This window comes from Artemia franciscana, chromosome 7 (assembly GCF_032884065.1).
Source record: "Artemia franciscana chromosome 7, ASM3288406v1, whole genome shotgun sequence".
NCBI classification, from domain to species: Eukaryota; Metazoa; Arthropoda; class Branchiopoda; order Anostraca; family Artemiidae; genus Artemia; species Artemia franciscana.
The window spans coordinates 13,176,445-13,203,912 of NC_088869.1; the positions used below are offsets into that span (position 1 = coordinate 13,176,445).

The window sequence follows — 27,468 nt, forward strand, 5'->3', positions numbered from 1 at the left end:
AATACGTTTAGCTTGAGCGAGAGAAACTACTTTGCAGGTATATTTTAATTAAATACTTAATATATAGAGGTTGGGTTAGTTTAGTCTAAATATTTAATATAATGCGTTCTGGGCAGCCTGCTCTCCATAGTTTTCATTTGTATTTTTCATGATTATGTTGCTAAAGTATTATATTTTCATAATGTTTTGATATATTTCATTAGGGTTAACCCAACTTCACTTCTTTCATGTGGTCGCATTAACATGCAAATATCAAATCAGCTCCAACTTTGCGCCTTCCGAATATCTTGCCAAAATTGAGCCCCTAAAATAGATTAGACAATAAAACAAGTTTTTCAACTGAAAGTAAGCAGTAATATTAAAACTAAAACCAACGGAAATTATTTCGTATATGAAAGGGGCTGTCCCTTCAACGCCCCACTATTTACACTAAAGTTTGACTCTTTATCACAGTTCTAATTCTTAAACAATAAAAAACTTTAGAGTAAAGAACGGGACGTTGCGGAGGGGACAGGCCCTTTCATATATGGAATAATTTCTGTTCCTTTTAAGTTTTGATGTCGCTCCTTACTTTCAGTTGAAATTTTTTCTTGAATTTCTGAACGTTTTTGAATTAATGTATGTTTTGATTTTGGCTCACCGCACATGAATAAAGGCAACTAGAAAGGTTTTAATAGTAAAAAATATACGTGCCTTACGAACTAACTTACGTAACGAACTTTTATATTTGTATATTTTTATTACGTATATGAGGGGGTTTGCCACCTTGTTAATACCTCGCTCTTTACACTAAAGCTTAAATTTTGTCCCATATCTTTAAGAATGACCCCAGGTTCACAAAGGCCGTAAAATAAATAGTTGAAATTACTAAAAGTACCTTAACGAATTTATAAAATTCTGATGAATATGTGACTATTTTAAACTATTCTACGTCAGTTTTCAATTTAAAACTATATTTCTGTAAAATCTTATAAAAAAGGATTTACAAGAGGCAGGAGCTCAAAACACTTTCTCTGGGTTTTATTTGAGCTGGTCCTATATTTTCGAAAGCTATGCTCCTGTAACACAAAGTTTTTTAAAATTCAGGATAGACCTGTGGTGTCTGGAGGGGATGGAAGTTAATATTTTGAAAGATGCACCCGGAGCGTAATGAGACGCTTGATTCCCTTCTCGGACACATTGCAATACGTGGGGACACAATGGAACTAAAGGGTAGACAAGTGACATTTTTTAGAAATTTGGGACACAAAAAAGACAAATTCTGTAAATTTATTACTTAAAACGAAACCTTTTCGAATTGGACATACATTTTGGTTACAAATTTTTTCTCTTCCTCAAAATAGTGCATTCCTCGTTTCTTCTTCTTTTTTTTGGAGCATCCAAACTTTGCCAGAAATGTCGTAAGTAAAGGATTTTCTCCAAATTAGGCGATTTAGATGTTTATACGAGTTTCATTCTTTAACACCAAGTCATGCGTATTGACTTACGTACTTACGCATTGGATTACGAGGTTATATGCGTATTTTTTTCGTTGTCATTATATTTGATTTTAAATGCACCGGAGCGTGATCAGACGCTTCATTCACTTTTGAATTTGTTGTGTCCTAGCTACCAAAGCCCAAAGATAGTGAAATGCCCCTCGTTTAGAATGTTACCTTTTTTTCAGCTGAAAATACAATGACATCAATACTTCCAACTTCCAACATCCAATAATTATCATATACAACATTTAAGTTGTACTTTTCCCCCCAATGGTTGAAGAATGAATGCTCTAACAACAAAAACAACGGTATCAAATGGTTGTGTGTTGTTTGTCAGGTTTAAGTCGAGCGTACTACAGAAATGATCCTGTTAAGTATGATATTAGTTACAAGTTCTTACGCTGGTCTTACACAAAAATGACTGAAACGATTGTTCCTCTTTTATTGATATACTGTAAGAATTCTGTAAACAAAACGAGTGCAAAAAAGTCTAAACAATATTTCTCCATTGTTCCAAAATATTAGTTTTAAGCTAAAAATAGATTTTCTACTAAAATTTAATGAAAATGGTGCTAAATATGATTTTTGTTACAAAAATTGATTCTTTTATGAGGGACTAGAGACTCACCAGAATAGAATCTAAAATAGATAATAAATTATTCTACCTACTGACATTCGATTACATTACATAACCTAGTCAAACTTTATTGGACCTTTTCAGCTATCCTGAATTAAATGACTATCTTGAAAATCTGAGCACATGACTTTGGGAAAAAAGGGACTTATGAGAGGGTTTAGTTGTCCTCCAATCTTTTTGGTCCCTTTAAAAGGCACTAGAACTTTGGTTTCAGTTCAAATAAGCTCCCTCCCCATTTGGACCAGTGCCAGATAAAGGATAAATGGACCGATTGGTCCCAAACAGGTACCGCATTTGAAAGGACCCTACGTAAACAGCAAAACACACAAAACAAAATTCGAAACTTAAAATGAGTTGCTTATGACGATAGTGGATGAATTATTAGTTATTCTAATAATTAAAAAATAAATTTATTTTAAGTTTGCATTGCTGGATGTGATCTATTAATGTGTATACTATCATTGTAGAAAACTGACACCCGTAAAAGATAATGTCAATTAACTAGACATGCACATGGCTAAAAATCGATCACCTTGACATGAATATAGGCAAGTCAAACTTTGTTATTTTTTCTAGATCTCTACAATTTTATCCTTGGATCACTGAATTGATATCAGAGCGAGGAAGTATCAAACGTACACGGTCCACCAAGTACCTCGGAATTAATGTTGAAGAAACCCTATCATTTAAGGACCATGTGAAGTCGATTTCTAAAACTCTATCGCGTAACCTAGGTAGGATGAGTAAATTAAAACATATTTTCCCCCCAAATATTTTACGGTTGTTATATTTTTCCCTTATTCACCTCTATATTTTGTATTGTTCATTGATATGTCTTGGTACTTTCCCCTCGTTACTTCGCCCAATCCGTGTAATCCAGAATAACGCTATCCAAGTCTTTTATGGTGTGGGGAACCGGGACTCCATGAGGTCTGTCTATAGTGAAATAAACATAATGCCTGCTGTCGTATTGGGTGATTTTTAAATATAAGTATCATATTGAGGGCCTTCCAGATTGTTTTGCAGGTATATTTTGTGAAATGTCAGATGTTCACCAACAGGATACTCGGATGCAAGAAAATATTGAGGTTCCTCGACTTGTTTCTAGTAAGTCTCCTTTTTCTCTTGTTTATAGAGCTTCCGAGCTTTGGAACAAACTTAGTAATGATATTAAGGATAATGGTAATTTTAACCAGTTTAAATCTGATTTACGTGTGGAGTTGCTCGGTAGTTATGCTTTCGAAATAGATTAACTATATTTTCAGTGGGTTATTTTCTTGTATTTTTTATGTGTTGTTTTGGGGTTTTATATTGTAGTGGTTCGTTGTTTATTTTTATGTTGGTTTTGATAAATGGTCTCATGCTCCATACTCTTTCTTCTTTTGTTTATTATTCTAGCACCTCCTCGCAAGCTCCGCTTTTGTTCTGCTATTATATAAAATGATCATTTTCAACAAAATTGTTCTGCTACTCCTATACTACCACTAATTGTATTATAACCATAGTGTACTATCTGGGTTTCTGGGAAAGTTTCAAAATATAGAAGAATAAGCCCTTCAAAAACATGCAGCTGAACTAAAAATTTCTCTAACAGGTTCTAAGGTAACAGAAACTGATTCACCCAATGTGAAAAAAAGCTGATATTGATGGTAAGATGTTCATTGAAGAAATGGAAGATTTGAAATCTATATTTCCGTCAAAATTTTTGGGAATCCTTATAAATTATTCAAATTTCATCGGATAATGATAGAGCAACGGCACTTCCAAACTCGTTTATTGCTCGCCGATTATTCTTAATAATTTCAGCAAGTGTTTATTTTGGAGAGGCATTTTCCAGTCTATAACTAATATAATAATAAAAAAAAACTATCCAAGATCGACAAATCAGGATAGTTTAAATAGTTTAGCAATTATGTGGATTGAAAGTGAAGACTTCAGAACACTGGACTTTCAAAAAAATTTAATTACTTAATTTGTTTATTTATTTTTACGGTTCAACGTTACAAAACTGACGAAAATACTGGCCTGAAAAACTACATAATTTTGAAATAAAAAAAAAGTCTTATTTGTTTTTTTTTTGTTTTTTTTTCCCCAGGGGTGATCGTATCGACCCAGTTGTCCTAGAATGTTGCAAGAGGGCTCATTCTAACGGAAATGAAAAGTTCTAGTGCCCTTTTTAAGTGACCAAAAAAATTGGAGGGCACCTAGGCCCCCTCCCACGTTAATTATTTTCCCAAAGTCAACGGATCAAAATTCTGAGATAGCCATTTTATTCAGCGTAGTCGAAAAACCTTATAACTATGTCTTTGGGGACGACTTACTCCCCCACAGTCCCCGTGGGAGGGGTAACAAGTTACAAACTTTGACCTGTGCTTACATATAGTAATGGTTATTGGGAAGTATACAGGCGTTTTCAGGAGGATTTTTTAGGTTTTTGGGAGGGGTTGAGAAGAGGGGGATATGCTGGGGGAACTTTCCTTCGAGAATTTGTAATGGGAGAAGAAAATTTCCATGAAGGGAGAGCAGGATTTACTCGCATTATTTAAAAAAAAAACAATTAAAAAATAAAAGTGAAAAAGCTTTTTCAGCTGGAAGTAAGGAACAGCAATAAAACTTAAAACAAACAGAAATTATTACCCATATGAGGGGCTCACCTCCTTCTAATACCTCGCTCTTTACGCTAAAGTATTTTCGGTAATTTCAACTACTTATTCTACGGCTTTTGTGATTCAGGGGGTCATTCTTAATGAATTGGGATAAAATTTAAGCTTTAGTGTAAAGAGCGAGGTACTGACGATGGGGCGAATCCCCTCATATATGTAATAAAAACATGAGAATACAAAAGTTCTTTACGTAAGCTAATTTATAAGTTACGTAAATCTTTTACCAATAAAAAGATTCGTAAAAAATTAAAAGTTCTAGTTGCCTTTTTAATTAACCAAAAAATCGGGGGGCAACTAGGCTTCGTCCCCCGCTCTTTTTTCTCAAAATGATTCGATCAAAATTATGAGAAAGCCATTGAGCCAAAAAAAAAAATATGCAAATTTCGTTTTGATTATTCCTCTGCGGAGAGCCAAAATCAAAACATGCATTGATTCAAAAACGTTCAGAAATTAAATTAAAAAACAAGTTTTTTCAACTGAAAGTAAGGAGTGACATCAAAACTTAAAACGCACAGAAATTACTTCGTATATGAAAGAGGCTGCTTCCTCATCAACGCCCCGCTCTTTACGCTAAAGTTTTTTACTGTTTTAGAAAGAAGAATTGAGAGAAAGAGTCAAACTTTAGCGTAAAGAGCGGGGCGTTGATGAGGAAGCAGCCTCTTTCATATACGAAGTAATTTCTGTGCGTTTTAAGTTTTGATGTCACTCCTTACTTTCAGTTGAAAAAACTTGTTTTTTTTATTTAATATATATAAGTGACGACCGGGACACCGGAACATAGGGAATATTCACAGGTGGGACACAGAGACACAACTACAATGGCACGTAACGAATATGGCACGTAACGGCTTACGCGCGTGGGGGGGGCTTGAGGGCATGAAGCGGCCCCACCAACTAGGTGTTGGGGCGGCACGAAGTGCCACCCATACAGCTAGTATAGATATATATATATACATATATATATATATATATATATATATATATATATATATATATATATATATATATATATATATATATATATATATATATATATATATATATATATATAAAAGATTCCATTTCAAACTGACACAATTCCATGGTCAATCTAACCGATTTTTTAAAATTTGAATGGCAATATATCAAACTAAGAATTCCTTCACTACCGCTAAGCTTCTTGGAATATTTTAATAGGGGGCCTTTGGCTACAGCAATTGATCGACCATTCAGCTACATTACAATTATTTTTGGGCCTGATTACTGAATATTTATGTTATTTTCTGCGGATGTAGTTTCTTGAAAAGAAAAGTTTTTTTGAATGTAAGAGGTGGAATGCAGGATAAACATCTTGTAGAGAAAATTTTCGTCCCTTAATAATAGCCCCCGGTTTCCATATATGCTACATGGTAACAATGCAAGCTATGTTAAGACATTATTAAATTTGCTTCTAGTATGGACACGAAAGGTGACTTCCACCATTCATAGTGAAGACACCCAAACTTGTTTAACCAGTGTTATAATTTGTTCGTGTCATACCGGATGAAGGAAATTGTTTGGATTAGCCTGCTGTAAACCTAATTTGGATAATATCTGGCCCTTTTTGAAGCTGGGGGTCGCTCCCCTTGCGCGTAAGTCTTTGTTTAATGTTAATTAGTTGCTTTTAATTTTTAACGAACGCTTTTATTAGTAAAAAAATATACGTAACTTAAGAATTAACTTACGCAAAAAACTTTTATATTCTTATATTTTTATTATGTGTATGAGGGGGTTTGTCCCCTCGTTAATATCTCGCTCTTTATACTAAATCTTAAGTTTTGTCCCAATTCTTTAAGAAAGACTCTGTACACTTCCCAATAACCATTACTGTATGTAAACACTGGTCAAAGTTTGTAACTTGCTGCCCCTCCCCCAGGGAATATTGAGGGAGTAAGTCATTTCTAAAGACATAGTTATTATGGTTTTCGACTATGTGGAACAAAACTTGGCTATCTCAAAACTTTGATCCGTTGACTTTGGGGAAAAAATGAGCATGGGAGGGCGCCTAGGTGCCCTCCAATTTTTTTGGTCACTCAAAAAGGGCACTAGAACTTTTCATTTCCATTAGAATGAGCCCTCTTGCGACATTCTAGGACTACTTGGTCGATATGATGACCCCTGGGGAAAAAAACGAAAAAAAAAAAAAAAATAAATAAACACACACCCGTGATCTGTCTTCTGGCAAAAAATACGAAATTCCACATTTTTGTAGATAGGAGCTTGAAATTTTGGCTATAGGGTTTTTTTATATGCTGAATGCGATGGTGTGATTTTTGTTAAGATTCTAAGACTTTTAGGGGGTGTTTTCCCCTATTTTCCTAAATAAGGTAAATTCTCTCAGACTCGTAACTTTTGATGACAAAGATTAAATTTGATGAAACTAATATATTTAAAATCAGCGTGAAAATCCAATTCTTTTGATGTATCTTTTAGTATCGAAATTCCGATTTTTAGAGTTTCGTTTGCTATTGAGCCGGGTCACTCCTTACTACAGTTCGTTACCACGAACTGTTTGACTGTATGTGTCTTGAACAGTCTTGAAAAGTACGGTTAAAATCAAATTGAATAGTTGACATATAATAATATTAGTTGTTGAATGATCATCATTTCAAAATTTTTATTTCTCTATAATTTTAGTTTCACTCTCAATGCTGTAATAACTGAATAAGAAAATATTTGTGATATAACTCGTTTTCAGTGAAGCTTCAATGACGTAGTAGGCTTTAGGGTTTTACAGTTAAGGGAGGGAGCAGTACCCACATTTTTGTTTGTAGTGAAATTATATCTGTCTTGAACAGCCTAAGAAAGATCTAATAAAAATTAAAGTGAATATTTGAGTTATAAGGATATTAATTGCTGAAAGCTCATCAGTTCAAAATTTTAGTGTCATTTTGATGTTTGTTTTAAGTACAAAAGAAAAAATATGTAACATAATTCGTTTTCAGTAAAGCGCCAATGACAATGTAGATGTCAGACTTTTACAGTGAGAGAAGGGGGTAATACCAAAACTTTTCCTTGTAGTGATTTTTTGTTTGCACTGATTGTTCACTTAATTTCTGTTCGTTGTTGGTTTAAATATACTTCAACAACAAAATATTTTGTTTTCGTTTTAAGCTTTATTTGTATATTCAATTTAAGCATTAACCGTTTTGAAATTTATTTTCTTCATTAATGCTAAAACGTACTGTATGCTCTTTTGCTATGACTGTTTTTTAATTGCTGTTCGTTCTTGAGTTTCATTTGCTCTTTAATAGCAATTTCCGGTCTTTTTTACTTTGAGTTTTAATAGGAATATGTATCTGATGATTTTAAGTTTGATAGGGCCTTTAATTTTTTTTGAAGACTTCTTTTTCGGAAAGTTTTTCTTTAATTAATTTTTGTTCATTTTTATTACAAAAGTTTCAAGTTTTTAAAGAATTCTTTATTTTAAAATAATTTTTTTTCATCATCAAACTTTCATAAAAGTTTCAAAACTAGTATCAAAGTAACAATACCAAAGTAAAAAAAAATAACAAGTAAAGAAAATATCAAAGTAAACAAGGTATCAAAATAACTATAAGCAAATTGCATAGCTTACAGTCCTTGCACCGTAAACCAATGTTGCTAAGTAACTTACGAAATCCAAGTATCAAAGCAATAATAGGCAAGCTCCGTAAATCAGAGTCTTTTCCCTGGGACTGGTGGAGGAGGAATAAGAGATCACCACTTACAATCAGTGTATAGTGTTATCTTCCCGTTTGTGCGGCAAATGGGAGGATATTCAGAGGTCGGGTTTGATGCTATGGGGTGGACGGGGATGGCTGTGCACAATCTACTATCGGTAACCATGTTTTCAATAATCTTATTGCACAGCTAGGAGCGCATCCAGGAGATCCAGAATCAAACTTGCCCTCTTTTCCGAATAAAGAACCCAAAAATAGTAAACTAGATCTTTCAATTTCTAGTCATTTAGGTCCCCTCTGAAATGTATTTGATCACCTCTTCCAAAAAAATATTTCCCCATGGGTATAAGTTAAAACCCTTCCCGTGGGCTGGGGGGGGGAGGTATGTTGAACCCGAGTAGTTTGTCATCTGATCTTTGGACTATTTCAAACTTCATGGCTTTTTCAAAATTTCGATCGGATTCATTTTGATGGTTTGGAGGGGGGTATACCGCCCGATCATTTTTGATGACTCTTAAAAGCTAACTAGAGCTTCTAATTTCTAATCAAATGAGCTATCTCTAAAATTTATACAGCCAATCCTTACTTTAAACCTTAGATGCTGCCACGGAATAACTTACAGCAATTACCCCCAGACTCCGGGGAGGGGGGAGTTTGTCGAATCATAGTTTTCGTTGTCTGATCTTAAAAATATTTTGGACCAAATGGCTATAACAAAATTTTTATTGGACATATTTGGGAGAAAGGGCTTTAAGGGAGGGGGTTAGTTGCCATCCGATCACATTTGACTCTTAATAAGCGCACTAGAATTCCAATTTACAATCGAATGATTCCCCTCCAAAGTTTATGCGACCGTCCCTTCAATAAAATCTTATATGCCCCAAGGTTTTGGGGGGATGCCTTACCCTTATTTTTTTTATGATCTTTGATCTATTTTGAACAAAACGGCTATAAAACAAATTTTTATCGAACGTATTTCGGGAAAAGAGGTTTGAGGGGGGGGGGCTAGTTGCCTTCGGATCACTTTTGACTCTTAAAAACGAAATTAAAACTTCCAGTTTTTAATTGTTTGAGTCTTCTCCGAATTTTAAACAACCACCTCTTCCATAAGAAAGGCCTATATGTCCCGAGGGCATAAATTACAACCCTTTTCCCGGAATCGGGGAAGGAGGGGTATGGTATCCTGACCCAAAAGTTTTGTTATCTTATAGTTTGACAATTTCAAACAAACTGGCTATCTCAAAATTTCGATCGGATGCATTTTGGGCAAAGAGGGTGTGTGTGTGAGGGATAGATGTCCTCTGATCAATTTGATTCATAAGAAGATAACTAAAACATTCAATTTCCAATCAAATGAGCCATTTCTGAAGTTTTTACGACCGGCCCTTACATAAAAACTTATATACCCTAGGGCATAACTTAAAAGACTTGCCCCAAAGACTCTCTGGGGCTTTGTCGATACCAAAGTTTTTGTTATCTGACTTTTTAACTATTTTAACAAAATGACTATGTTAAATATTTTCGGATAGGTTTGGGAAAAAGGCGCCGTATGGGTAGTTTCCCTCCTATCTTTTTTTTCTTTAAAAGTAAACTAGAATTTGTCATTTCCAGTCATACAAGCCCACTCTGAAGTTTATATGGGCACCCCCTCCATAAGAACCATATATACCCCAAGGGTTTAACTTAAAACAGCTGCCTCCGGGCCCTGGGAGGTTGAGTCAACTGTAAAGTTTTTCTTCTGATTTTTGAACTATTTTTAACGAAATGGCTATTTCAAATATTTTTAATGCATGTATAATTCCCAATAATAGGCTACGTAAGCAATGAGCAAATTTATAACTTAGACCTATTCCCACGAGGATCGTGTATCACCAAAGGCATAGTTGTTCGGCCTTTCAACTATTCTGAACAAAATAATGCTTTTACTACTAACACATTACCTCAGCAACAAGCCGCCTGAGGCCAACAGGCTAAGCACAGTCCTCTTCCATCCCAATCTATTCAAAGCTTCCCTCTTTACACTCTCCCAGAAAATTTCCATTGCATTTAAAGCTTTCTCTATGACATCCTCCCACCCCAACCACTGATAACCAGCTTTCTGTTTAGCCCTAGACGCCTGGACAAAAACGACAATCTTTGGTAATCTGTCGTCCTTCCTTTGCAAAGCGCGGGATGCTATCTAAAAATTTTGATTGGACGATTTTGAAAAAAAAATTATAGTTGTGTATTCCTTCCAGAATTTTTTTGCATAGGCTACGATTCCACCTCGAAAATAGCTTACTCCTTTAGCACATCTATATTTGAAAAATGATCTGTTTTTTTTCTTAAATTTTGATCCTTTTTTTCAGATCACGAGGGACCAAAGCGTGCGGTAAACATTTTTGGAACCCCCTCCCCCCAAATAACAAATCTCTCCCACGGAAAATTTCTCTATTGAGAATTTTGTGGAGAACTTGAATGATTGGGTGGTTCTTTTTCAAATTGTCACATATAACTTTTTTTTATATTTAACTAGCGCCCAAACTTCTTTATTTTTTCACACTTACGAGAAACAGAAAAACTTTTTCGCCGAAAAAAATAGGCCTAATATTTTTTTTATAAGTCAAAAGTGATTGGAGATCAATCAGCCATTGGGGTATTTTACGGGGCTAAATCCCCCACCAATGGAACGGGAAATAAAATCATTGTTTAAACACTTTCAGAAACGCTTAGACCTATTAGCCTATATATAATAAGGGAGCAATGTAAAGCAACCCCCTCAGGTAATACGCTAATTTATGTTCGCTTTAAATTCTAATGTTAGTCCTGACTTTCTTTTGAAAACATTTTTGTCCGTCTTCTCTTTCAAATTTTAAGTTTAAATTACCAATGCTAAAATTTATTTAGTTACTCACACTATCACACAAAACTAAAATTAAAGAAGATTGTTTCCGGTTGCTAGCCAGCAAAACAAATGAATATATAATGAGATCCATAACTTAATAACATTACAGGGAATGACAAAAGGCTATTGTTAATCTGCGTCATTTCAAGAAGTAAATTCCGTCTACGATCACAATATATTTATAATAAACCCAACGAATACAATTTTGAAAACAGAAGATTTTATTCAATTTATTCTTTAAGGGTTCTATAAGAATTGGGGGAAAAGCCTTCAGGTTATTTCAAAATTTTGATCAGGTTCATTTTGAAAAATGGTTTGGGGGGATATATCCTCCGATCACTTTTGATCACTCTTAAAAGCTACCTAGAACTTCCAATATCTAATCAAATCAGCTATCTCTAAAATTTATACAGCCACTCCTTACTTTAAACCTTTGATGCCCCCGCGGAATAACTAACAACAATTGCCCCCAGACACTGGGGAGGGGGCGTTTGTCGACCCCAGAGTTTTCGTTGTCTGATCTTCAAACTATTTTAAACAAAATGGCTATAACAAAATTGTGAATGGATGCATTTGGAAGAAAGGGCTTTGAGGGAGGTGGTTAGCTGCCATCGGATTACATTTGGCTCTTAATAAGGGCACTAGAATTCAAATTTACTTTCGAATGAGTCCCCTCCAAAGTTTATGTGACAATCTCTTCAATAAAATCTTATATAACCCCGGGTTTTGGGGGGATGCTTTATCCCTATTGTTTTTGTTTGTATGATGCTATGTAGGACGTTTGGGGAAAAATTCTCCTACGTATCCCCCCATCAACTTCTCCACCCCCAACCAAAAAATCCCCCTGAAAACGCCTGTACACTTCCCAATAGCCATTATTATATGTAAAAACAGGTCAAAGTTTGTAACTTGCAGCCCCTCCCGCGAGGACTTTGGGGGAGTAAGTCTTCCCCAAAGACATATCTATTAGATTTTCAACTATGGTGAATAAATTGGCCATCTCAGAGTTTTCATCTGGTGACTTTGGGGAAAAAATGAGCGCGGAAGGGGGCCTAGGTGCCCTCCAATTTTTTTGGTCACTTAAAAAGGGCACTAGAACTTTTGATTTCCACTAGAATGAGCCCTCTTGCAACATTCTAGGAACACTGAGTCGATTACGGTCACCCCTGGGAAAAAAACCAACAAAACAACAAAAAAAAACAAATAAGCACGCATCCGTGATATGTCTTCTGGCGAAAAATTCAAAATTCTACTTTTTCGTAGATAGGAGCTTGAACTTGTACAAAAGGGTTCTCTGATATGCTGAATCTGATGGTGTGATTTTCGTGAAGATTGTATTATATATATATATATATATATATATATATATATATATATATATATATATATATATATATATATATATATATATATATATATATATATATATATATATATATATATATATATATATATATATATATAGATATATATGTGTGTCTATCTCTCTCTCTCTCTCTCTCTCCCTCTCTCTCTCTCTCTCTCTCTCTCTCTCTCTCTCTCTCTCTCTCTCTCTCTCTCTCTCTCTCTCTCTCTCTCTCTCTCTCAAAGATTGTGCTTTTTTGCAATCCATCCGAGGGGATTGTCAACATTACAATTGTTTGACATAATTTCCATTTTAACGAAAGCAACGTAAGTGAGCCTGCCATTGAAACAGTAATAAAACCCTAACTAATAGTAAAATACAAGTCAGTAAAGCACAAATGCAGTCTCCTTCAGGGGAATTTAAATATTTAAAATTAATGGTGGCATGCTTTGATAATATCCCTCTTATAAAGAAGTAATCTTTTTAGACCATAATCTGTCCTGGTGTTACCAAAGATAAAACACTGTCAGTAAAAGCAATAATTTTCCCTTTGGCAACCGTGCTACAAACTACCATAAGGGATTAATATGCACAAAAGCAAGACAAATACACAAAGATTCCTGCAATTCTTTTTGATAAATAAGTAGCCTTACGCCTGTAAACAAAAGACGAATTACTGATATATAATAAGTACCGTTATTTGATGCTGCAAAACCTTCAACTTCGGACTTTTGGGTCTTCACGCCGAACACATCTTCCATTCCGATCTCGTACCCAAAGAAAGCAATAAAAGCACAGGCAATACAGATATATACCATAAATAAGTAGAAGTAACGATGATTCTGGTGGCCAACACAGTTGTTAAGCCATGCTACAAAGAAAAACGAATTAGGCCTGCAATCAATATCCACTGTCTACGAATTAGGCCTAAAAATAATGATGATTCTGTTAAACAGCACAATTGTTAAGCCACGCTGCAAAGTAAAAGAGATTAGGCCTCAGACTACATCTAAAATCTACAATCTATGAATTTAGTCAGCAAATAATGATGGTTCAAGTAGCCAACACAGTTGTTAAGCATTGCCGCAAAGAAAACCGAATTAGACCTACAGTATGCCTTTACAATGTACAAATTAGGCCAACAGATAATGGCATTTATAACGACCAGCCCAATTGTTACGCTTCGCTCCAAAGAAAAACAAATTAGGCCTACAATCTACATCTGGATTCTATAATCTAAAAATTAGTAGTTTCTCTTCTTACTTTTACAGCATATGGCTCAGAAGCATGATATATAGCTGGTATGGTTCAAAAAATTGTTTATTTGTCCATTGATTGTATTTCAAATAGAAACTCAACAGCAATAACTCGGGTTAGAGTGTACAATTACTTAGATATGTTTACATTGACTTAGAAAGAAGGAATAGTTTAAGCTATTAAGTTGTTTTGTTTCTGGATTAAGTATTTTTTGCTTTGTCAGCGATTTCCCTGTTTTGTATGCATTTTTTGTATATGGACCTTGTGCTTTTGAAAAAAAAAACTGATCTATATATATATATATATATATATATATATATATATATATATATATATATATATATATATATATATATATATATATATATATATATATATATATATATATATATATATATATATATATATATATATATATATATATATATATATATATATATATATATATATATATATATATATATATATATATATATATATATATATATATATATATATATATATGCGAGAGTAACATCACCAGAGGAGTTAGTGTTGAAAGATAACGCAAGCATAAAATTGTTAATGACGAAGGCCAACTTCTTGCTTGAATATATATATATATATTCGGTATATTTCCAAAATACCTTTCTTTTTCCTAGGATTTAGTCAGTGTGGCCAGTCAACTTTTTTACTTCAAGGTTTGATAGTGATAGATTCTGAGTCACAATGATTTGAGACTCTTACAACTTCAAAAGTACCGTAAAACTATCGATCAGTATTTTCCTGACATTGGCCCATACTATTTCAAAATGTTGGCCCAAACAAGAGGCCGTAACAATGAAGGGTTTGACCTAAAAATTGCTTTTCTTCGTCAGTAATGATATTTGAAGCTTTCATTGCCGTTCTTGCTTTTCCATCTTTAATAAATTAAATAAAAAAAACCTAATTTTTTTTAGCTGAAAGTAAGGAGCGACATTTAAACTTAAAACGAACAGAAATTACTCCGTATATAAAATGTGTTGTCCCCTCCACAACCCCTCGCTCTTTATGCTAAAGCTTTTAATTGTTTTAAAAAGTAGAATTGTGGCAAAGAGTCAAACTTTAGCGTAAAGAGCGAGGGATTGTGGAGGGGATAACCCATTTTATATACGGAGTAATTTCTGTTCGTTTTAAGTTTTAATGTCGCACCTTACTTTCAGCTAAAAAAATAGTTTTTCTATTTAATTTCTGAAAGTTTTCGAATTAATGCATGTTTGGTTTTGGCTCTCCGCACATAAATTATTAAAATGAAATTTTAATAATTTAAAAAATTGGAGGGCAACTGGAGGACCAGTTTCCCTCCAATTTTTCGGCTGCTTAAAAAGGCAACTAGAACTTTTAATTTTTAACGAACGTTTTTATCAGTAAAAAATATACGTAACTTATAAATTAGCAACTTACGTACCAAACTTTCATAATCTTATATTTTTATTATGTATACAAGGGGGTTTGTATCCTCGTTAATACCTCGCTCTTTACACTAAATCTTAAGTTTTGTCCCAATTCTTTAAGAATGACCCCTGAATCAGAAAGGCCGTAGAATAAATAGTTGAAATTACTAAAAATACTAAATTAATAATCTCTATTCGTTCTAAGTTTCAATGCTACTCCTTCCTTTCATTTGAAAAAAGTTTTCATGTTTATTTTTCATTGTTTTCTTATAGCAATGCTAGAAAATCATACGCCCTTTTCCTTGAATTTTTCTCCTCCATGACAGATTCCTCCAAGAAAAGATAATCCAGCATAGCCCTCTCCCTTCAGCCCCATCCCCAAACCGAAATCTTCCCCTAAAACGTCTGTACACTTCTCAATAACCATTGCTGTATGTAAAAACAGGTCAAACTTTGTAACTTGCAGCCCCTCCCCCAGGGACTGTGGGGAAGTAAGTCATCCCCAGAGATATAGTTATTAAGGTTTTCAACGGCAGTCAGGCGGAAATTGGCGGCGGTCAGCAATCATATTTGAAGCGTTGATAACAGTGGCAGTTTTCTTAGCTTTTGGTGCTCTGACTCTGTGGCACACGAGATTAATAACTAGAAATGAAACAAGCATTGAAGCATTGGAAAACTTAGATGTGAGGAATAAAATGAAAGAATCTGGAAAGGTAATATTAGCAAGAAATAGTCAAAATTTGTTGAAAATAAAATTAACAGTAAACAAGGGATAAGATAAATTTTAATCTAGAATAATGTCAAAATTTTGGCAAAAATAAAATTAACAGTAAAAAAGAAATAAAATAGAGGGAGAAAACTATAAGTAAAAAATAATCAACACTTCTATCAAACAGTTCTGAAAGATGATACCCCATTAAATGGAATAAGAACCTTATAAAAACTTCACATGAACTAAAAATTACTAAACAGCTTCAGAATGAAGAGCAGGGGATTGAGGAGGGGGCAGCTATCCTCACATATTATATTATTTATGTTTTTTAAAGTTTTAATGATGTTCCTTACCTTCGGATGATTTTTTATTTTATTTAATAAGTTAACGTAAGACAATTGATCAGATACTTTCAAAGTTTTTTGAATAAAACTCTTTTTCTTGGGTTATACTTGAACATTTTTAGGTCTAGAAAGAGGTCTTTTTGAAAAAAAGATACTTTATTCATTTTATTTCCAATTAAACCCTAGCTAATTTTTCATTCCTGCTCTTTTCTTGTGAAAAATAGTGCTTACACTTTTTCAGTTTGTGTTTTCTTGGTACCTAGGGAATTTTTCCCATTTTGCTGGCGTGTTTACTTTATTCTGGTTTCTCTCAAAGGACAAACTTGTACAAAAATAAGAACTTGATGAAACATGTGGCTGGACTGCAGAAAAGGTTATAAGCAAACAGTTAGAACTAGAGGCTTTGAGCTTGAGTTTGAGTCAAGGCCCCAGTGTTCTAGTGGAATAATTTTTATGTTCCATTTTTGCTCATTTCAACATTTTTGTCCCAAAAAGTTCTAGACCTTGGTAAAAAAAAAAAAAAAAAAAAAAAAAAAATCAGCGCTAGGCCAACGCAAAAATCCATTAAATTGTGGTCTAAAATTCTAACAATTATCATAAGCTAACTGTTCAGAAATAAAAAGTTTGGAATGAAAAGGGACATGAAAAAAAATTGGTGAGAGAAAAAAAAGAGAGGAAAATAGTTGGGTCCTAAAGTGTTAGAAGAATAACATGTTGGAAGACAAAAGGGTTCCGCTTTGGATTTTGAGTGCTTTTTATGGCACTTGGTATTTACCAAGTGACATATAGCGATGGTAATTTATGTCCATCTGTCTGTCTGTCGGCGTGTCTGTCTGTCGGTTCTGGTTTTGCTAGTCCGGGCGCTTCTAGATAAGCAAGGACAATGAAAGCTGGCAGGCGTATCAGGGACCAGACCGGATCAAATTAGAAATAGTATCATCCTCAATTCGACCATCTTTGGGGGGGGGGGAGCGAGGAACGAGATAGTCAAGAATAATTTTATATGCTAATAAAGCAAATGATTGTTCTTCTTAGCTGTGGCTTGATGGTCTAGGGGTATGATTCTCACTTAGGGTGTGAGAGATCTCAGATTTGAATCCCGGACCACCCCAATTTTTACATGAAGAAGATCCGAAACTAGATACGTGATCAGTATAACGATCGCTGAAAGTTGGCAGGCGTATCAGGGACCGAACCAGATAAATTAGAAATAATAGATTCCCTGATTCTACCATCTGGGGGGGGGGAGGAGTGAAGGACGGTTAATTCGGAAAAATTAGAAAAAACAAATTATTTTTAACTTACGAACGGGTTATCGGATCTTAATGAAATGTGATATTTAGAAGGACATCGTGTCTCAAAGCTCTAATTTAAATCCTGACCAGATCTGGTGACATTGGGGGGAGTTGGAGAAGGAAACTGGAAATCTTGGAAAACGCTTAGAGTTGAGAGATCGGGATGAAACCTGGTGGGACAAACGTTACAATACCGAACAAGAATAGACTACAGAAACACTGTATTTGCAAGTTTATCTTTGTAATAGTTTCCAATAAACAAAGAACAGCAAAATCGATAACTCTAGTACCGAGTGTAATTTTAGGTCCCGACCTCATCATATGTGCCATATGAGCTCTTGGCTCTTGTTTTAAGAAGTACTAGAAAAACAATGGATATTCAAGCTATGATCAAGCGTGAAAGGTTTTTTAGGAAAATTTTCCAGTTTAGTTTGTTTTGGAAGTTCGTTAATTGCTTTTCCATGAATTTTATTTTGTTGTTACTATGTAGAATTTTTCATAACGTAATAAGTTTATGCAACATATAGTTAATTGTAGAGCTTAAGGGTGCTTTCCACGTTGATATCGTAATTAACGATGAATGATTTTCTCCAGTGATATCTGTTTCGCGTCGAAAAATTCTTAGAATTATACCCCCCCCCCTTTAGAACATTTCCGTTCCGCCTTTATAATACTACTATTTTGTGATTTTTGTCGGCGGTTCAATTAAAAATGAGCCGAATAACAAGTCTTAGCCGAATAGAAAATGGACATAATTCTGTGTAAAGAATATTGTAATCAATACACTTGGAACGTGTAAAAATGTATTTTCTCATAGATTTTTCCAGAGTACTTTCTAGTTCAAAAGCTTTTATTTATTAAGTTTGATTAGCTTTTTGACTGCAAAAGTCCTTCAGTTGGACTTTTGTCATATTAGCATATTGTTAACAAAAGTTTCAGCTTTCAAACTACGTACCAAAATGGGACGTTCCACGTCCATACTTTAATCAGTTGTTCTTAAACGCAGTAAAATATTATGTAAAATTCTCATTTTGATTACACTGTTTTGTTCCGCTTATGGACTAATGATAAAGGAAAAACCAAGTAAATCTCAATATAGAACTGAATCCTTAAATAAATTATGCTCGAGAATGTTTTATCAAGTTTCACACGAAAACTGACCTCCTTGCAGGAAACTCTACGTCTGCATAAAATGACTCATAGGAAAATTATCCCCTACTTAACCCCTCTCCCATGGAAATCGCCCTCGCTTAATAATAACGATCGTATTTTTGAATTTTTAAATATTTGAAAATACCCCCCTGTGGACGACTTTCCTCCTGAAAATTCCCCCTGGGGGAAATTTGCCCCTACCTGGACAATTTCTCTTCATAGAGGAATTAATTCCGTAAATTGAAAATCACGATCGTACACCAAATCGATAAACACAAACTTCGGTGTTTGTCAAAAATCTTTTCCGCAAAAGAGGTAATCCCAGGCTGAGTAAATTTGTTTTTGACCGTAAATTGTATAAATTACCTTAATTTTGGTTAATTACATACGCAAAAAGTCGAAAAGACATGCAGATCAAATTCATTTTAACATGGAAAACCTCCACCATTTGAATTTCTCCCTCCCCCCGAAAAATTTGCCTCGACCCTCCAACAATTCATTCCACACCATTTTCCTTAGAAAAAATTCCCCCTTTGTAAAAAGAAAATGATGGTGTTTTTTTTGTTTTTTTTTAATCTGACAAGTATTAGGTTGAATACCAACTTGAAAACACAGTGGAAGTGCGTTGTATGACAAAGTTTATAATTAGCCAACCTGTTAATTGAATATTCAGAAAATTTGAACAATATGACCGGAAGAGACCGTCAATTACTCCTGCTGAGTTGGCTCTGATTTCAGCCAGTGCGAAACGTATTAAGAAGGTATTGGGGAGGGGTTACAGGGCCAGATTTTATGTCTAAAACCTTTGCAATGGTGTGATCAACAACTTGTCAAAAGATGTCAAAAGAATGTCAAAAGACATTAATTAGTTTTACTCACTGATTGTACATTAATTAGTTTTGTTTTGTGATTTATATTTTGCTTTTAGATTTTCCGGAATCCATACGACATGGGATCTATGTATAACTAAAGTCTTTTCTTGGTCTTACGAAAAACAGGCAAGTGTTTTTTTTTTCTCTCTCTTTCATACTAATTGTTTTTAAGAGGAGGCAGCAGGCAACTATTTTTTCGCCTTCATTCTTTTACTATTTTTGTTTTTTCTAAAATTCCTATTTGTTTCCTCCCTTGATTTTATTCCATTTCGTGTATTTGCAATAAAACAACATAGTATTTCAATCTAGTCAAAATTAGAAAACAAATATAATAAAAAAGGAAAAAAGAAGAAGAAAACACAGTGAAAGAAAACAACACAAAAATAGCTTAGCCATCTTCAAAGGGCTCATGGATTGACGCTACTTAAATGAGTCTTTTGTGAGCGTGCAGAGAATAGAAGTTTCAAGCTCCCATCTTCAAAAATGTAGAATTTTGTATTTTATGCCAGAAGAAAGGTCTAGGATAGGTGTAGATTAATTGTTTTTGTTTCCTTTTCCCAAGGGTGATTCCATCGAACCATTAGTCCTAGGATATGTCAAAGAAAATTAAAGAGCTCCATTAAGCCAAAAATAAATGAAAACAAATTCAAATAATTCTCCAAGCGTAAAACTACCGCAAATCATCTTCAATTAATAAATTTAACGCAAAACCAACAGAAATTACAATAGAAAACCGAGCCAAACTCAAGACGAGCAAAAATTAGCCTGAGTAGGGCTGACAACCCTCACGCCTTCTCAAGACCAGAACATAATTTGCATTTTAGTGGAAGCAAAATACATTTTAAGTGTTTTTACTTTTTTGACTCTAGTAAATATACAAGTAGTAATATCTTAAGGAATAAATATCAGAATATGTATTTTAAACTGACAATCCATGGTTATTTGCTTTTTAAGTAAAGTGCAAATTATGCTCTGGTCTTGTGAAGACATGGGGGTTGTCAGCCCCACTCCTTTTAATTTTTGCTCGTTTTGGGTTTGACTAGGTTATCTATTGTAATTTTTGTCAGTTTTGGGTCTCATTTATTTATTACTGGTGATTACTGCTAGTTTTAAACTTGGAAGATAAGAAAAATTAACTCGTAGAATTTGGTAACGCTTTCAGCAGTAGTAATAGAAGTAATCAACTATTTGAGCTGCCAACATCCCCTGAAATTTTAACTTAATACCATTAGCTATTCCTTAGATATTGGTGATACGTAAACTTGATAATCAGCACAAACAGTGTGTTACTTTTTGTTCCGCATCCCCCTTCCTAGCTGTGATGGGTAATGTCATCTCCATAGTTATAGCTATTAAAGATTTTGTCTATTTCACAATTTAAATCTTTGATTTGGAGGAAGAGGAGCTAAAAAGGGCATGGGAAGGGGTTGGGTGTTTTCCGACCACTTTTCAACATCCCCTCAGCATGTCATGAAAGTTTCAAATTAACGCCTACCGCCGTTTTTAAAATATTGCAGACCCTCTTTTTTGATAAACTGGATGCAAGGAACTGCATTTTGATTTAGTATAGCACATCCCTCAACATTCTCCAAAGTTTCTACTTAATGCCTTTTCGGATACACCCTGAATCAAACATCTCCCTTTTCCTAATGATAAATCCTTCATATAAATAATGGGCAAATTGTATACTTTACAATTCTTGGCCCAAGGCTAGGGGACAGGGCATCCCTTGAAGTATAGCTATCTCAAAATTTTGATCTAGTGTATTTGGGTAAAAATGGACGTGGAAGGGGGGCTGGTTACCCTTCGATCACTTTTGACTGTTAACAAGGGAACTAGAACTTCCGATTTCCAATTGGATGATCTCCCTCAGAAATCTATACGACCACCCCAAAATTTGAATTTTCAACCTCTTCTCGAATTCAAAGGAAAAAAGGGAAACTATGATGTTTGAACTGACAAAAAAATGAACTAAGAATTACGCTAAACAGGAATTTTTGGAGTTACGGTAAAAAAAAATATCAACACATGCGCATTCTCCGTTTAAGTTCATTTATATTACTTTTTAGGTCAATTTTTTTTTTATATAAAAGGATAAAATTGTGCTTTCGCTGAATGGGAAAATAAACGCTTAAACACATTCCTCATGTTTAATATATTCAGGTTTTGGCCCTGATGGTGCTCAGGATTTACATATTAAAAAAAACTTTTACCGCAAAATACACATTTTCATTTTAGTTTCATTTATATTACTGTTTGAGCATTTTTTTGTTAATTGTGTATTTTTCAGACATACTCAACAAACATTATTATTGGTAACAAAAGCAACCAAATATATTTTAGGTTTAATTATAATTCCGTAACCACTCAGCTTACATCTTCCTCATGCCAGCTGACAATATAATCAGCCAGGAACATTCCTCAATGACCAGGCCTCGACATTAGCCAAAGCCGATCCTTTTCATGCCCAGGGTTTGACGTTTTCACTCATCATCGTGGTTTGTGGAAGCGTCGGTTTCCCAGCGAAACCTAAGCAATCATACTACAGAAATGATCCTGTGAAGTATAATCTTGAATTAATTAAGTATGTTGAACTGATACAAGAATGAGTCAAACGATTGTTCCTCTCTTACTGATATATTGTAAGAATTCTGTAAACAAAACGAAAGCAAAAAAATCTAAACAATATTTCTCCATTGTTCCAAAATATTAGTTCTAAGCTAAAAATAGATTTTCTACTAAAATTTAATGAAAATGGTTCTAAATATGATTTTTGTTACAAAAATTGATTCTTTTATGAGGGACTAGAGACTCACCAGAATAGAATCGCAAAATAGATAATAAATTATTCTACCTACTGACATGCGATTATAATAGATTACAATAACCTAGTCAAACATAAAACAAGCAAAAATTAAAAGAAGTAGGGCTGACAACCCCCAAGTCTTCTAAATACAAGAACAAAATTTGCACTTTATTAAAAAACAAATGCCCACGGATTGTCAACGATAACCGTGGATTCCCTGAGAAGTACTAAGGAAAGGGAAAAAGAGGAATTTGCACACCATAAATATCTTAAAAACGTAAAAAAAACCGAAAATCCATTTTTGTCGAAAAGACTTCCTTATGAGCTTCTAAAATTTTTAAATTAATTGATATTAATAGATATACTAAAAGACTTGACTTATTACGCTGATTCTAAATATATAAAATTCATTAACTTTATTATTACCTATCAAAAAAAACGAAGCTGAGAAAATTTGTCCGATTTTCAAAAAAGGGAGAAAACACCCCTTAAAAGTCCAGGAATCTTAAAGAAAATCACACCCTCAAATTCAGCGTACACGAGAGTTATCTTATAAAAGTTTCAAGGTCCCATCTGCAAAAAGTATGGAATTTTGTATTTTTTGCCAGAAGAAAGATCAAGGATGTGTGTGTATTTGTTTTTTTGAAAAATAAATACACAGAGCGAAATTTACCTTCACTAGGGGTGACAGCCCTCACGCATTCTCAAGATCAGAACATAATTTGCACTTTGCCGAAAGCAAAATACATTTTAAATGTCGCAAACCTATAAAAATTCATTCATTTTGCTCTAACTGTCATGTAATAAGCTTAAATCATAAGTATAATCTAAGTCCAGGAGAGTTTTTCCTCCCCGTTTGATTCCATGGTCTCTAATTGCCTTTCCTGTGGTCCTTTAGACAAAGTCCATCAAAATGATCCATATAAAGGGGGACAGAACACAACACTGCTTAACTCCTGATTTAATACAAAACCAGCTGCTAACCTCATTTCCTATCTTAATCGCAGCAGTATTGCTCTCGTGCATAGCACAAATCACTTTAATGTATTTGTCTGGTATACCCTATAAGGATAAGACCTTTGCTAAAGCTCTTCTATCAACAGAATCGAATGGTCGCTCATAGTCTATAAAACTGAGGACCAAAGGTGTTTGACAACGAAGGCACTTCTCAAATTATTAACCCAAGACTGAAGATTTGGTCGACACATCCTCTACCTCTTACATACCTACCTCTACAGCATCTCTCAGTCTAAAAAGTATCATATTACTAAACAATTTGCTACCTACAGAGACACCACCAATGCCTCGATAATTGCGACATTCACTCTTGTTACCTTTCTTATACAATGGTTTAATTAAGGTTTTCTTAAAATCATTAGGTACTTCCCCTTTTCAAATTTCATATTCATAATCTTCAGTAGTTTATTTCTAAACTCAGTGCCATCATATTTAAGAAACTCATTTATCACACTATCAGCACCTGGAGCCTTATTATTTTTTAATCCTTTTAGTACTGTCGATAATTCTTCCTCAGAAAAGAAATCTTCCTTCTCATCCAAGGTATCACAAACTTTTCCATTTTCATCTATACCTTTTCCTGCAACTATATCTCGGTTTCACTGATTCTCAAAATTTTCCACCCATCTCTCTTTAATTCTTTCCTTACCACTAATTTTTGTCCCATTCGTATCAAACATTTCGTGGTAACGAACTGTAGTAAGGAGCGACCCGGCTCAATTGTAACCATAACTCTAAAAAATGGAATTTTCATACCAATAGCTACATCAAAAGAATTGCATTTTAATGCTGATTTTAAACATATACGTTTCATCAAGTTTAGTCTTATCCATCAAAAGTTACGAGCCTGAGAAAATTTGCCTTATTTTAGAAAATAGGGGGGAAACCCCTAAGAGTCATAGAGTCTTAATGAAAATCACTCCATCAGATTCAACGTATTTGAAAACCCCATGATAGAAGTTTCAAGCTCATATCTACAAAAATGTGGAATTTTTTATTTTTTGCCAGAGGGCAGATCACGAATGCCTGTTTATTTATTTGTTTTTTTTTTCAGGGGTGATCGTATTGACCCAGTGGTCCTAGAATGTTGCGAGAGGGCTCATTCTAACGGAAATGAAAATTTCTTTTTAATTTGTATTAAATTTCTTTTAATTTCTTAAAATTTCTTTTTAATTTCTTTTAAACTCCTTTTTTTTTAATTTGGCGCCCACTAATGTCAAAAATTGCAGAAGTTCAAACGAAAATTTTTCAACGAAAACCATTTGCGGTTTTTTTTTAATTGTTTAAGATACTTAAGGTGTGCAAATTCCATTTTTTTCCCCTTATCATTTCACGACGAAACTAAAAAAAAAAACCACACAACTCAAATAAAATTCTAAAATTGGGAAAACCCTATTTTCCGCGAAGAATTTTCCTGGGGATGTTTCCGCAAGGGGTATTTTCCGCGGTGGTATTCCACAGGATTTATTTTCCGCAGGAGGGGGAATATTTTCAGTGGATGAGGGAGGTACATTCTGAAAGGTGATGTTTTAGGAAAGTGATGTTTTTTAAATTAAATTTCAACGTCCCCCTCAATATTCCATAAAAGTAGTCACAAAAAGATGTAGACGCAGTTGCAAGAGGTCGCGGCTTCAAGTTGTCAGTAGTCAGTTACAGTCACAAAGAGTCTTATTTGCAGCCAAAATAGCAGCAGCAGTAGCAGTAATAACAAACTATTGGAGTTGCCAACATCCCCTGAAACTTTAACTTAATATCCTCAGCTATTCTTTAGATATTGGTTATATGGAGTTTTGATAATCAGCACAAACAGTGTGTTACTATTTGTTCCGCATCCCCCTTCCTAGCTGTGATTGGTAATGTCATCTCCATAGTTATAGCTATTAGAGGTTTTGTCTATTTCACAATTTAGATCACTTATTTTGGAGAAATGGGAGCTAAAAAGGGCATGGGAAGGGGCTGGTTGTTTTCTGACAACTTTTCAACATCCTCTCAACATGTCATGAAAGTTTCAAATCAACGCCTACCGCCGTTTTTAAATATTGCAGATCCTCTTTTTTGCTAAACTGGATGCCCGTACTGCATTTTGATTTAGCATAACATATCCCTCAACATTCTCCAAAGTTTATCCTTAATGCCTTTTCGGATACATCATGAATCAAACATTTCCCCTTTTCCTAATGATAAATCCTTCATATAAACAATGAGCAAATTGTATAAATTACAATCCTTGGCTCAAGGCTAGGGGACAGGGCATCTCTGGAAGTATGAATATCTAAAATTGTGATCTAGTGCATTTGGGTAAAAATAGGCGTGGAAGAGGGGGTGGCGGTTCCCTTCGATCACTTTCGACTGTTAACAAAGGCACTAGAACTTCCGATTTCCAACTGAATGATCCCCCTTGGAAATTTACGCGACCATGCCTAACGTACAAAGTTCCTTAGCGACAAAAATAAAACATTGAAGCCTTATAGCTCTTTACTAGCCGTGCCTCTAAAAAGTGAAAAAAGAATTTTATTTTTACCAGTAATTATCCATTAGCTGTTTTACGGCTTACAAGTAAGCCGGAAAAAGATCACAAATAAGTACATTTTGGTAATGATTCATTTGAAAACTGAAAGGTACCTTTCCGACATTCTATAATTTCTTTTTGACCCAAAAAATCTGACTCTGCTGAAAAGTAGAAGAACATCCAACTAACAAAATGGTGTAAAATATAACCTTGCTTATGTCTATACCTGTCGTAATTCTTCTAGAAAATTTAAGAGTAAAACTTGAATTTTCAACCAATTCTCATTTTCAAAGAACAAAAGGGAAACTAATGTGTTTGAACTGATAAAAAAAATGAACTAAAAACTACATTTTATTATGTAAACTATTGGTTAATTACATTAGGAATATATCGCGATACATCCATCAGAAACCTATCCACAAGAGACGAAATGGGACTAAGTGCTTCAATAACCTAAACTTGCGCGCTTTTGTTATAAATTTCTCTAAACAATTGTTTGTGTCTGATGTTTAATCTAAGTAGACACAAATTTACAGGCTTTTGAGCTTTTCATCACCCTCACCAGTCTAATTTTCGATAGAATTTCACACTACTGTTAATTACATTAACGATCAATCAGCCTTTGTTGGCACCAAAGACAACCAAAAATACTTTAGATTTTGACACAATAACACAACCACTCAGATTTATCTACCTCTTCCCAGCTGACAATGATATTAACTGGAAACGAAAATGCTTCAATTGCCCAAATTTGCTTGCTACACAGCAAATGTTGGATTAATAGTAAAAGAAACTTTTACTGCAAAATGCGCATTCTCCGCTTAAGTTCATTTTTATTACTGTTTAGGTAATTTTTTTAATATAGGAGAATTTGGCCTGAATGGTGCTCGGGACAAACTACTTTTGTGATAAAGTTATCTAAACAATTTTTCTACCTAATTTTTAATCAGAATAAAACTAAATATTTAAATGCTTTTGAAATTTTCATCCCCTTCTCCAGTTTAATTTTTGTTAGGATATCACACTACTTTAAAATATAATAACGAACATTTATAGCCTTTACTGCAAAGAAAGACAACCAAAAATACTTAGGTTTCAAAACACTACCACAACTACTCGGATTACATCTAAATCTTCCCAGACGACAATAATATTAACTGGCAACGAGGATGCTTCAATTGCTCATTTAGAACGTTTATTTATATTACTGATTAGGTCAATTTATTGTAATATGAAAGAATTTGGCCCTAATGGTGCTCGGGATAGATTTCTTTTGTAGCAATTTATCTACCTTATTTATAATGAAAAAGAGAACAAATTTATATACTTAAAGATTTTCATCCATTTTGACAGCAACAAATCCGATTTTTATCAAATCTAGACCTGACTTTATCAGAGTATC

General features: G+C 34.1%; 1 long non-coding RNA gene and 1 other non-coding gene across 3 annotated transcripts in view; one reads left to right on the top strand and one right to left on the bottom strand.

Annotated features, from left to right (window-relative positions):
• Positions 1-2,771: 2,771 nt before the first annotated feature.
• The window catches only part of LOC136028869 (uncharacterized), a 110,196-nt gene continuing 85,499 nt past the window's right edge, over positions 2,772-27,468 (top strand). For both annotated transcript variants that reach the window (XR_010617897.1, XR_010617896.1), the window contains exons 1-3: positions 2,772-2,852; positions 6,215-6,391; positions 19,791-19,860. This is a non-coding gene — a long non-coding RNA (uncharacterized LOC136028869). The remainder of the gene's footprint in view (positions 2,853-6,214; positions 6,392-19,790; positions 19,861-27,468) is intronic.
• On the bottom strand, positions 22,097-22,307 carry LOC136029779 (small nucleolar RNA U3). The gene has a single exon (XR_010618106.1). It is a non-coding gene; the product is annotated as a small nucleolar RNA U3 (small nucleolar RNA).